Source organism: Antedon bifida, chromosome 3 (genome assembly GCF_963402885.1).
Source record: "Antedon bifida chromosome 3, ecAntBifi1.1, whole genome shotgun sequence".
NCBI classification, from domain to species: Eukaryota; Metazoa; Echinodermata; class Crinoidea; order Comatulida; family Antedonidae; genus Antedon; species Antedon bifida.
Window position 1 is genome coordinate 3962391 of NC_136228.1, and position 13228 is coordinate 3975618.

The following is a 13228-nucleotide window of genomic DNA, read 5'->3' on the forward strand; positions in this document are numbered from 1 at the left end:
TAAAAATCAATTCACGAGTAGAATGGAATATAATTATTAAATAATTGATAAAAACATCTTACTTTTCTGCAGAAGCTCCCTTGCATTTTTGAATTGACTGCAATTGAAAATGTTAATAATTAATTTATGGCTTACATAATTCAAAATGGTACTGGGATTGATTAATGTTCCTGCTCTCATCTAGTCATCCATTTATAGAAGTCTATCTTGAAGTCTATCATGACATGGTTCCACCATGGAGGAATTAGTATAGTGTATGTAAACTAATTCATTTATGGTTCCACAATATCTTATGAACATTAATTGTATTTACCGCAAACTTGTGCTTGTCACTGTTGGTCTTGGGCTTGAAATCATTTTTTTACAGCAGTTGTAAAATATTCTTTGTTGCACCTGTTAATAAAAAACAAAATAACTGAAGAAAAGCCATATTTATTGGAAGTAAAGCTTTCACTGAAGATGACCAATCCTCACCATATGAGATGCAGCAGTCAAAATGTTTGAACTGAAGAGTACTGAAATGTACAATAATTAGAATTAATTTCTTAATGCCTCCTCTTTACAGAAATACCACTTGTAATGTAATGTAATTTGTGGATCACATGGTTTTCATCCTTAAATATAGCAGATGAGCTAATAACATTAAAATATTACACTGTAAATCACCTATATTCCAAAGTCATTTTGAAAATTCAACAAACATGTAATTCATCAAATGCCATACAAATACTAGAGCATAAAATGAGGACCAACCCATTTAAAATGGAGATATGAAGCATCAGCAATAATGTGATAAAATATTAATATTTAAAAGTAGAAGATATTTCTTTTATTATATATAATATTAACTGCATAAAAAAAGCACTTACACTGGTGGTAGGCAGCCATTTTGGAACTGTACTGTAGTTAATCCTCTTGAATCCCGTCTTGAACCCATGAATAACAAACATTTAAAAATTTGAGTTACACTAAATTTTACTCCAATAGTAATAAAAGAGGTATATAAATGTGTTTTTATAAGAAAGTATATATTAACTTATACAAATTGTGAAAAATTGTGTACACGAGCTGACGTTCAACCTTTTCGCGAACAACAACAACCGGAAATGATACACCAATTGTAAAAATATACGCATGCGCGCTTTAGTTAAATTGTGAAAAACAACAACCAGAAATGAAACGCGAAATCGTTCCCCCGAACGACACCAATTGTAAAAATATATTCATGCGCGCTTATGTAACTTATACTTTGTTCAACAATGATGATATGTTAGCGATGCATAAAAGGCATTTCTAGAATAAATAAATGAGGATGAACCATAAAGTAGGGTACATAAACCAATAATTCTATTTGTTTAGAAATCTATATTTAGTTAAATTGTGAAAAACAACAACCAGAAATAAAACGCGAAATAGTTCCCCCGAACGACATCAATTGTAAAAATATATTCATGCGCGCTTATGTAACTTATACTTTGTTCAACAATGATGATATGTTAGCGATGCATAAAAGGCATTTCTAGAATAAATAAATGAGGATGAACCATAAAGTAGGGTACATCAACCAATAATTCTATTTGTTTAGAAATCTATATTTAGTTAAATTGTGAAAAACAACAACCAGAAATAAAACGCGAAATAGTTCCCCCGAACGACACCAATTGTAAAAATATATTCATGCGCGCTTGTGTAACTTATACTTTGTTTAACAATAATGATATGTTAGGGATGCATAAAAGGAATTTCTAGAATAAATAAATGAGGATGAACCATAAAGTAAGGTACATACCAATAATTCTATTTTTTAAGAAATCTATACTTAGTTCAATTGTATCTGGTTAACTGGGTACAAGGGTAACGTACGGTATAGTTATATAACAGTATTGAATTGTGATTGATTTACATTAATAACATATGGCAGGACAAAAATATTTAGAAATGCCCACAGAGTCATGTATTCCCCGGTATTAAGAATTATACTTTCATTTAAAGATATATTGTCCCCCTAAAAAATATTTTTTTAAATTTTTTTGTTGAATATGTTATATTAATGTCACATAATGGTTATTCACTCTCACAAAAAATTGGGTCTGAAAAAAAAATATTTACCTGATAAAAATGTAATTTAAAGCAAAAAATGGTCAAATTGTCTGGAAGACAATGAGTTTTTGAGTCGGTTTGGTGAACATCAGTCCAAAATACGCAGAAATTTTTCCAAAATACGTCAAGTTGAGGGCGCTATACTAATCCAAAATACGCGAGTCTTTCCAAAATACGTCGACTTGAGGGCGCTATTCATTTTCCAAAATACGCGAATTGTCCAAAATACGTCAAGTTGAGGGCGCTATAAATTATTCAAAATACGTGAATTGTCCGAAATACATCAAATTAAGGGCGCTACTCATTTTCCAAAATACGTGATTTGTCCAAAATACGTCAATTTGGGACCGCGAGTAATTTTCCAAAATACGTCAACTTGAGGGCGGCAAACTTTTTTCCAAAATACGAGAGCCTTTCCAAATGTATCATATTGAGAGTGTAAGGTAAAATTACAGTTTAATGTATTAAAAAAAAGTTTCTTAGAGTAAAACAAACAAGTACAAGTAGAAATAATATTATGTATTGTTAAATATGTATACTCAGAATAAACTGGGGAAGCTTAACTTATTTGTGTTGTGTGTAAATATATATTAATAATGTCTGAACGATGTACGATTGCATTGCCAGACGTAGCTAGTTTAAATGAGGCATAAACCGGCTACAAAAACAGCATGTACAAGTATAGTCAGGTATGTGTTATATATTTGGTGATCTACAAAATTGATATTTTTCCCGAGCTCGACAGACCAACATCGCTTTCAATTTAATGTACTTATGGTCTCAAGTTACCTAATTTGAAATCTACCATAATAGTTATTTCATATAATAGTTGGATAATTTTCCAATTTTAGAAAATTAATAGTGCCCTCAAGTTGACGTATTTTGGAAAATCACAAGCGGTTCCAAATTGACATATTTTGAACAAATCGCGTATTTTGGAAAATGAATAGCACCCTCAAGTTGACGTATTTTGGACAATTCGCGTATTTTGGAAAATGAATAGCGCCCTCAGGTCGACGTATTTTGGAAAGACTCGCGTATTTTGGATTAGTATAGCGCCCTCAACTTGACGTATTTTGGAAAAAATTCTGCGTATTTTGGACTGAATTTCACCAACCCTATTGGAGTTTTTGGGTAATTTAACTGTTTATTTTGTCTTTTTATAGGTGAAATAATTTTTTTCCCCCGTTTTTTTCTTATGGAAGTGAACAACTTCATTAAAACTGCAAAATGGCCTATTAAAAGTCCGATTTTAAAAATCTTTAATTTCCGTGATTTTGGGGGACAATACATCTTTATTGATGTATTTTCCTCCTGAAAAATTTTTTTGAATATACCAATTTAATAAAAGTTATCCATTTTGATCAAAAATTGAATAGACAAAAATGTATTTATCTGAAGATTGGTCAAATTGGCTGCAATTCAGTGAGTTTTTGGTTGAATTTAACCATTTATTTTGTCATTTTAGAAGTGAAAACAAACTTTTTTTTTCTACGAAAGTGATTAACTTCATTAAAACTACAAAATAACCTATCCAAAGTCTAATTTAAGTAATCTTAATTTTTCATGTTTTTGGGGACAATACATCTTTAAGGTTTTGGTCTACAAAATACCCCTGGGAATATAGATAAAGTTAAACATTAGTTTTAAAAAAGTAAATGGTGGTTTGATAGTGGTATGTCTGTAATTACCCATTATGTTTTGTTTCTACAGTATTTATTACAAAATATAATGCATTATAGAAAAAAGTTGACAATTTCTGAATGCTATAGGAAAAGAAAGCGAACAAAAAAGGCAAGATAAAATTAGAAAAACACATACTAAAAAAAATATTAAAAGACTTAAAGGAAGTGGCATCAAATAATGGATGCATGATCTAAAGAATGTGTAGCACTTGAAACTTTGGATGATACTGTATCTTTTCAAAGCTCTTGATCATTTACATCAAGCAATAATACAAAACTGACCAGCAAAATGCATATAATTATAATATAACTACTATGTTAAAAAAGGTCTTTCCTTCACAATCAAAACATTTAGCTCACTTAAATCTGTAACATTTGCAATACTAATTAAAGATTAATTAAATCAGACTTTGGATAGGTTATTTGTAGTTTTAATGAAGTTAATCACTTTCATAGAAAAAAAAAAAAAGTTTTTTTCACTGTGAAAATGACAAAATAAATGGTTAAATTCAACCAAACACTCAATGGCTGGCAGCCAATTTGACTATTTTTTAAATCACAGTTTCTTCAGATAAATACATTTTTTTAAACTATTATGTGACATTAAAATGGCATATTCAACATTTTTTTTTGAAGAATTATTTTTTCAGGGGGAAAATACATCTTTAAGATTAGTTTGCTTCCAACATATTTATCTTCTTTAATAACTAGATTTAATTTAATTGAATGAGAAAAATATGCTGTAAATGATATTACCGTACCAACTGGAATAGTTTAAATTTGCATATACTGTAAAAGAAGTTTGCTTTGAATGTTAATAATATGAAAGGATTTTAACACTATATTTAAAAAAAAGTTTTTGACTAGCAAAGTAATGGTAGAAAACAATACTTTATGGATGTAGAAAATGCAGACATTACAACCTCATGGTTTTTACAAAGTAGAATTAATATCGATTTTGAAAGTTGGATATTCAGGAATAGAGAGAAGAGAAGACAGTATTATAGAATCACACAGAGTCTGCCATGATTACACCGCACATGTTAGGTGCATAGCGCAATATAATGTTCTCCATTGCTTCATTTTTTTTTTCTTTTTGTTCAAATTTTGAGAATTAAATGAAAAGTTTTGTGTGTCTAATACCGATTTCAATGCCTGTACGCAGATGATACATTTGAGAGAAGTACAAGAGTCTATACTTTAATAGCCCATCTTGGTTGGGGGCTGTGCACCTTGGGTCGGGCTGAGGTTTGGTCCCGGAAAGTGTACTCTTATACTTAACAAATGTCAGTACCTATGCTCTGAATTGCAGCGACATCTTGCCTGGGCTGCTAGTTCAGCTGTTCTCCTTTTCAGATACGTGATTTCACTGATCGAACCCTGAAGATTCTAAAGATCTTTAACTCATCATTTTACCCTAGAATCAAAGTCAAACATGGAACTAATTACAGTGGAATATTTTTCACGGCAATGCATTTCTTTGAGGTCTCCAGAACATCATACTATAAGTCCCAACAAATCCTAATAGGGGAAAGACATTAATCCAAAACGGCCGCCAAAATTAAATAATTTGACATATTTTGACTTCTAAACGGCGTATTTGAATGCTTTAAAAATGCAGAATGGGATATTGGCCCATGGGCTTTCATTTAAAAAAAGGTTGCAATTTGATTTATTACTGTTAATTTGCATAATATATAATGTAGTGTATAATGTAGATTAACTTGAAAATATAATATTGTAGGCTTAAATTATTTTACTTTATCAATGCAGATAAATACAACAAATTATTGTGATAATAAGTGAAGGTTTCTAACCCTTTTATTAATTTAACTTTCTTTAACGATAACATATTACTATCCTGTACAGTACATCAACATAAATCAACTTTTGATATAAAATAAAATTGTTTGTAATAAACTTTGCATAAAAAATTAGAATAACTTATCTGTACTGTACTTCTTTACATGTTAATCAGAGATCAGGCCTTGTCGTTTGAGTGGTGAGAGTGTGTGATCACTCACTTAACACCAATTAATGCTCCTGTTTATGGCACACTTTTTATAATTGGTAAACTTCTTTACACCAAGATAGTACAATAACTACTGTATACATGTACCTATAGCACCAGTACCCCTGAATGTGTTTAGGAATGCAATGTGTAGCACACCTGCATTTTCAAAAGACAAGGCCTGATACATTTTACTGTTTCTTAACCACCTCCCCCTCCCATACAAGGAAAGAAAAACACACAATAAAGATGTTTATGTTTGATCCTACTGAATAATTGCCAAATCTTTATAAAATGTCTAAGTTAATCAAAACCAATGGATTATTTGAGAAACAAGATTTACAGTTTTTGTAAGGTATTCGGTGTATCCATATTAGGCACTCTAATCAAATTATACTCTCATAGTCATAGAAGGCCCAGAATCATTGGCCAAAAGAAAGTTGAGGAATCTAACGATATCTTATAGTAAGGCACGTATTTTAAAAATTGCAATACAAATGATAGGACATTATTTTTTAAATTAAGCACTTTAATTCTTAGACCCTGGACGCGATATTTCTTTTTGTACATAAGTTGGGGACCCCTCATGAAATGTCAAAAAATAAACATGAATATTCATTAGTCCTATCCATAAGGTGTGATGTAAGAATTGATCTAACAACAATTCACTAATACAAAGCTTTCTGTCGAGCCGTCTGTGTAGTCGAGTGGATTAGGCTATGGACTTTACATGTCAATGTATGGGTTTCGAATCCCATGAGCAACTTCTTTTACTTTATAGTGAGAGAGATTATTTAGAGGGTTAGGTTTAGTGATATTTAGGAAGAAGTTCAGCTATCTTTCACATAGGGGTCCCCAACTTATGTACGAAATAAAAATCGCACCCTGGACAACCCCCACCACCCCCTATCAAAATCCTGGATCTGCCACTGACTAGGTTGTTGGTTGTCATGTCAGTTCTTGCAGGTTGTAGGCACTGTAAATGGTGGTCACATTGAGGTGATGTGTTCTATGTCTGATGGAAGCCCTCTATTAGCTGAAAATTGCATAGAATTACCTGAAAAAAAAAAATAAAAAAAAATATGTCATTAAATAGCCCTGAATATAAAACAATTCTAGACCGTCATGCAGACAAGTACAGTATGATGATCTTTTTTTTGGTTTGTGAAATCCACAATAGTACTGACCATCAATTGGAAAGTTAGTTCGGCTAGCAAAAGGGTATGGGCAGGTTCAGTAAACCCAGCGAGCTATTGTTAAATGACTTCATTCATTTTCTTGAGAAGAAGCATTGTTTCTTAATTTCGTAATTTTCTACTGCACGATATTATGTTATGCGGCCACTACTCTTCAGGTGTGCTTCTTTACTTACTTTTTGGAACGACTTTAAAGTAAGACTGGTTTTCAACATTCTTCTCTGGGTCAATTTTGATATTGTTCATGTCAACAATCTTCCAATACTCTGTTTCACCAAGCTAAACAAATTCAGGAAAGGAATTGCATTGCCGTTTATTTAATAGTTATTTATTTTTATTACAGGATACGAGATTTCTCTACCATATGCTAAACAAGCTACCTTAGTTCATAATGTCGTTGTCTACCAACAGTGGCCTATTGAGGTTTTATAGTAAGTACAGAGTATTTCATATCAAGCCATGCTATTATGACCTACTGTAAGTGTAATTTACCCCTTTTTTATTGCCTAGCGAAACTTGAAAATTTACACGCACTAGGACACACATTATTTTATTTGTTAAACTTAATCACTGCACATAACATAACAAAAAGGCAGCGAAAAGAAAGGGATGAACATGTGACAAGCACCTCTATTCACAACCTCCCTTAAAATACACATAACATCAACAATTATAATATAAAAATGCACAAAGATAAAATATAAAAATAGTAAATATATTACCTACTTTTAAATCTATATTGAATACAATTTGAGAAATAAAATATGGTATGACGTTAAAACTTATACATTTATATATGAATATGATACTGTACAAACATGCCTACTGAACTATTGATGCTGTGATTATCCACGTGCATGTATTGGGGTCAAAGTTGTTTTTCACCGTAAAATTTACAAACAGGCTTAGTAGTAGTAAAGGCGAATTGTTAGACCTGATTTGATACAGTATGGTAACTGATTCCAAATGGGAATTTGCATCAATTTACACACAACGCTGGATTGCACTTTATATAAAACACAGTATTGAAATGTCAAGAGTTTTGCTACAGTAGGTGATATGAAAGGATTACTGTAGTACTGTACTTCTTTGTCATATTTATTAAATAAAAAATACCTAATTTGATTTTTATAAATAAAATGCAATACATACACCAAAGGTAAACTTGACTAATTCTTTTGCATTCGTAATTCCAAGATTGTTCAGAGTTTCCAGAGGTGTGTTTATTTTGCGTTCACCCAGTTGGCAGGTTTTGTTGTCTAAAAGTATAGAAAACACACAGATTTGGAGAGGGTGCAGGTAAGTAAAGTTGACATTGAAATGCTTTTATTTTAATACAGTATTTATTTTAAACTATCAACTAGAACTTTCAAATAGCACTACAAATAAGAATGGTCAGATAAGCACTCAAATTGTTACAATTTTTCAACAGTGCAGTACTTATTTGACTTATATACCATTACTTGGAAACGTACTAATTCTGATTTAAGAATTCCCACTTACTCGGTAGTGTATCCGGATCTCTTGCATTATCTTGCTCATCAGATCCACTGTAATGACATAAAAATACTAATAATTAGGCCTACTGTACTTTACAGGCAACTCTTAAAATCGTTTTCAGAATACATTTGCGCCATGAAGAAAAGAGTGATATGACGTGTTACAACCGCTAATGCAGTAAAACCTCCAGAAACACCAACAGCTTATGTAGTAAATACAAAATCAACACCAGCTATGTAAAACAGCTATTATGTAGTAATGAAAATTGCCTCCCAGCTAATATAGTATCCCCAGCTAATGTAGAAAATATTATATATTTTACAAACCTATGTCTAAATCATATGCAAATGCATCTCTTTACTTTAGCTATCAGTCTATCCACCTCTCGTAAACGACCGATTTTCAAAACGGGGACATCTCGTAAGACCGTACATCATAAGCAACCACCACCCTCATTAGCCACCACCTCTATTGAACAATCACCATCTCTGTTAAGGGACCGCTTCTCATAATCGACCACCTCCCGTAACAACCACCTATCATAAGTGACCACCTCTCTTAACGACCACACTTCTTGGCGTTTTCTTCATTAGCGGTTGTAACATTGCGTAAAGCTTTGGGAATCTAGCTTAGTGAGAGTCATGTGTATGAAACATGTCATTGCATGTGTCCTATTAAAATGCCTAAAGGCGTGAACATAAATCCGTTGCCATTAACATAATGCGCATGTGCACGATAAAGAACTTGGTAGTAGTGTGTTGATCATACATAAGCGCTGTACTGTGGCTGCCATGGAATCCGTGAGGGCCTAATCCGAATTTTCTCAAATTGTGACAATTAATTATGAATACACATCTACATTTGTTAGGGAATACATAATTTATTCTATAACCAGCACATTTTTTAAAACAAATATTAATTAATTATATTACTACTTACTATACTATACTCACCATGATTGACATTGAAGATGGTCCAAATCAGGGAAATGCACACCATTCGATGTTGTGTTTATGAGGTTTGTCTCCTGAGTTGGTATACTGCAACAGCAAATGAATTGAATTGAGTTTCTAACTTGCTATATAGTTTTCAGTACTCTCTCAGTAAATAGAAAATGTCAGTACGTTATTTGTATCGTCGCATCAAATAGCCATTCTGCTGTTTCTTAACGTACACAGAATGATACTTTAACTTGATAGCCGTTATAGTTGCTTTGGGTGTCAAGAACTGAAAGGTACAGTATCAGGCAATTCATGGTGTCCGAGGGGTTTCCCCGTAACTGTAGGCCAAGTCATACAGTTTCGTGTAGTTTGTACAGTATGTTACCGTAGTTTTCGTACATTGGGCCAAAGTTCTGTAGTACTTGAGAACCTTTATAGTTGTTTGTAAACATTTGATTTAAATCTTTCTATCAGATACTAAACATGTTTAGTTTAGGCCTTGAGAAACTTGGAGCAAGTCTATATAGTTTAACTACAACTGTGCGATCTACAAATATCACAAAAATTGGTACAGTACTGTATGTTATTCCATTCCCAAATGGTGTTTTAATAGATTTATTCATGTGAAAATTATTGTAAACAATGTAAAATGGCAAGTTCTGAACGATATTTTTATTATATGATTTAAATCAGGCTTGCGGTGCTAGTAATGCAGGCATCCTGTACTCTATGGTTTTATCTAGCCCTAGGCCTGATCAGATCGTCTTTACAATTCCATTTACCAAATGAAATTCAGTTGAATTTGAACATTGTTTAATTTACCAGCATTGTTACCCTATTGAATATTAGAAAAAAGGTAATAATAATACAGCAACTAACCTCATTTTGCGTCAATTTTGATGACCTAATAAATAAAATGGTGGAAATGGAAAACCCCGTAGCCCTGTTAATAGGCTGACTTGCGATCGTCATACTCTATAGTTTTATCCAGCCCTAGGCCTGATCGTCTTTACAATTTCATTTATCAAAAGAAACTCAGTGATCAATTCTAATAATGTTTAATTACCAACATTGTTATTCTATTGATTATTAGAACAAATAATTAATATAATACATTAAGCTAACCTCATTTTACGGCAAGTTTTGTTGACCTAATATAATAATTATAGTTCAGAAACCCTGTGGCTCTGTCTGTGACGGAGGCTGTGATAGGCCCTACAGTATAAGAGCCCTTATCCTACAATCGACTAAAAAATAAATGCGATTCTGGACAATAACATTTATCTAACAATTTTGTGGTTCTATTTTTTTTGTGGTAAATATATTAAACCCCATTTTGCAAAATATGGCGTTCACATTTTTCATTTTTACGCCCTCTATTATGAACAGAGTCACATGACTAATAATAATTCAAGGGAAAAACCTAGAGGCACTTACATTTTTACATTGTGAAATCAATTGTTATTTATATTTAAGCAAAACAACAACGATTACTTTATGCATCAACTTTTCAAAATAGCAAGGATATAATTACTTACTTATAGTAGGCCTAGTCCTAAGTCAAAATTGTGAAATCAATTGTTATTTATATTTAAGCAAAACAACTCAAACAAAGAAGAATGCTTTCCCGCAATTACTTTATGCATCAACTTTTCAAAAAACCTAAATCAGGGATATAATTACCTATAGTAGGCCTATTGCTAAGTCAAAATACTTTATTTCCTTATATTATTTCTTTATAGTTTATTCTTGAATTAATAGGAAACAAAGTATTTAAGTGTATTTTTCAATTGTTTCTTGAATCGTTATACGTATACGTTATAACTGAAATTACTATTGATAGAGTTGACCATAAAACCATTATTAAAGTGTTTTCTGTCTTAACTTTGTGACTCAATTGTTATGTTGTTAGTATCCTGTGCATGCAATGTTAGTTTTGGCGAACAAAATTATCTTACCAACTGACCGTGCAGTTTCCAGTTTGTAACTTTGCATTTGTGTAGATACTATGTAATTATATAATTGTTGGACTTTTCTATTTAGCCATTTTGTAAACAGAATGTTCTGAAAATGAGTATAATCTGGTTTTATAAACACATAAGCGCCAACAATGTGATAATTGATTTTATAATAATATCCTGGATTTATGAACACCTAATGTTTTTAAAACCTTTAAGCGCTGAACATTATTACCCCAGCCATTTTTCGATCAAACACGTACATGGAAACATACTACCATAATGAAGCTAGTAATCAGTGCAAAGTTGTGTCTTGACTTTACCAGGTACCCCAGTAAGTTAGAATTTAATGTTACAAAAATAAAGTTTTTATATTTATTTAATCCTTGTGAATATTGTCGGTCAGTGTCACTATATAAAAACATAATTTTTTTCACATTTTCTTTTCTAAATTAATTACCTGAAAAAACTAATTTAAAGCAAAAGATGGTCAAACTGGCTGCAAGCCAATGGGTTTTTTGGTTGAATTTAAGCATTTGTTTTGTTTTTTTATAAGTGAAAACATTTTTTTGATTAAGAACTTTATTAAAACTACATAATCGCATATTCAAAATCTGATTAATTAATTACCTACTTTTGAGAATGAGTTAAAAAGATGGCTGCTATGTCGCCGTCAAATTGTGACCACAAAGAAGCAGATTATAATATTTTTAGAATAAAGAGAAATGTAGCCCATTGCTGTATTCAATTTCAATTCAAAATTACCCTTATAGACGGGGAAGAGATGAGTAAGTAAATACAGTTAAAATGCTCTAAAATTAAGTGAAAAACTTACCAATATAACCATAATACTGTCGAATAGTATGCCTACATCTTGGAAATTGATGTTGTAGAGGAATCCGATAGCATATGACGTCGTCCATTTAACAGTTTGATCATACATAGCAGCAAGGATTTTGTTATAGCAGGAACAGAATAAAAAAATGTCTTGTGTGCGAATAGAGCACTTTTGTCAAGGTATCAAAGATAATAGGACAATGAAATCGAAGTTTTGTTGCTTTATTGCACTTGGGCATGGTATTTTTTCTATACGATCAATGAAGGGTGTTGTTTATTGACACAATGAAAACCTAAAATTAGATCAAATGGATTGTTCCATCAGACCTAAAGGGAGGTTTATGAATCACTATTTTATAAAACCATGGGAATGTACAGCCACACTTTTGCAGAATTTTATTTTTTTGTGTTATTTACTACTATACTAAACACAAAATAAACTTTTTGGTTGTATTTTGGTAATTGGAATTTATAGCTGTATAAGTATAAATCTACCAATCCATTATGTTGGTTTGCTTCAATAGAAATTGTGTGATCAATGTGAAGTGAATTTATGCGTTAAATTAAAGGCCAGGTGCGGGCAAAAAATTTCTATTGATCATACATTCCAATAATTATCGATCTATAATTTCCCCTATGTTTCATAATTTTTGGGATTTTATTTGTGTTACAGGAGCTTGTTGAAAATAAGCACTTTCTTATCAGTGGGGGGATAGTTCAAATTACACAGTAAAATCTCTATTCTTTTGTACACACATTTTGTAAATATAGAGGCATTTTAAAAAGCTATGAAAAATAAACGGTGTGGTAAAAAATGTTATCAGATGACTAAATATAGGTAATATATCTTGAATTTTACATTTATGGTATTTTTATTCAACTTCAGATTTTTACTTTCATGCTATAGCAAAAATTATCCACCGTATATCCACCATCTTTTTTCACCTTCTAGGGAGTCACCAGACATGTTATTGCATTACGTTAAACTACCTAACTACTG

The 13228-nt window shown here is 31.7% G+C and overlaps 2 long non-coding RNA genes across 2 annotated transcripts; one reads left to right on the forward strand and one right to left on the reverse strand.

Annotated features, from left to right (window-relative positions):
- Window positions 1–6752: 6752 nt before the first annotated feature.
- On the reverse strand, window positions 6753–12410 carry LOC144837637 (uncharacterized). Its single transcript, XR_013611538.1, has 6 exons — window positions 12227–12410; window positions 9446–9532; window positions 8496–8542; window positions 8145–8251; window positions 7169–7271; window positions 6753–6853 (listed from the first exon to the last, which is right to left on the reverse strand). It is a non-coding gene; the product is annotated as an uncharacterized LOC144837637 (long non-coding RNA).
- On the forward strand, window positions 6785–8293 carry LOC144837636 (uncharacterized). The gene is made up of 3 exons (XR_013611537.1): window positions 6785–6880; window positions 7336–7475; window positions 8190–8293. It is a non-coding gene; the product is annotated as an uncharacterized LOC144837636 (long non-coding RNA).
- Window positions 12411–13228: the final 818 nt, after the last annotated feature.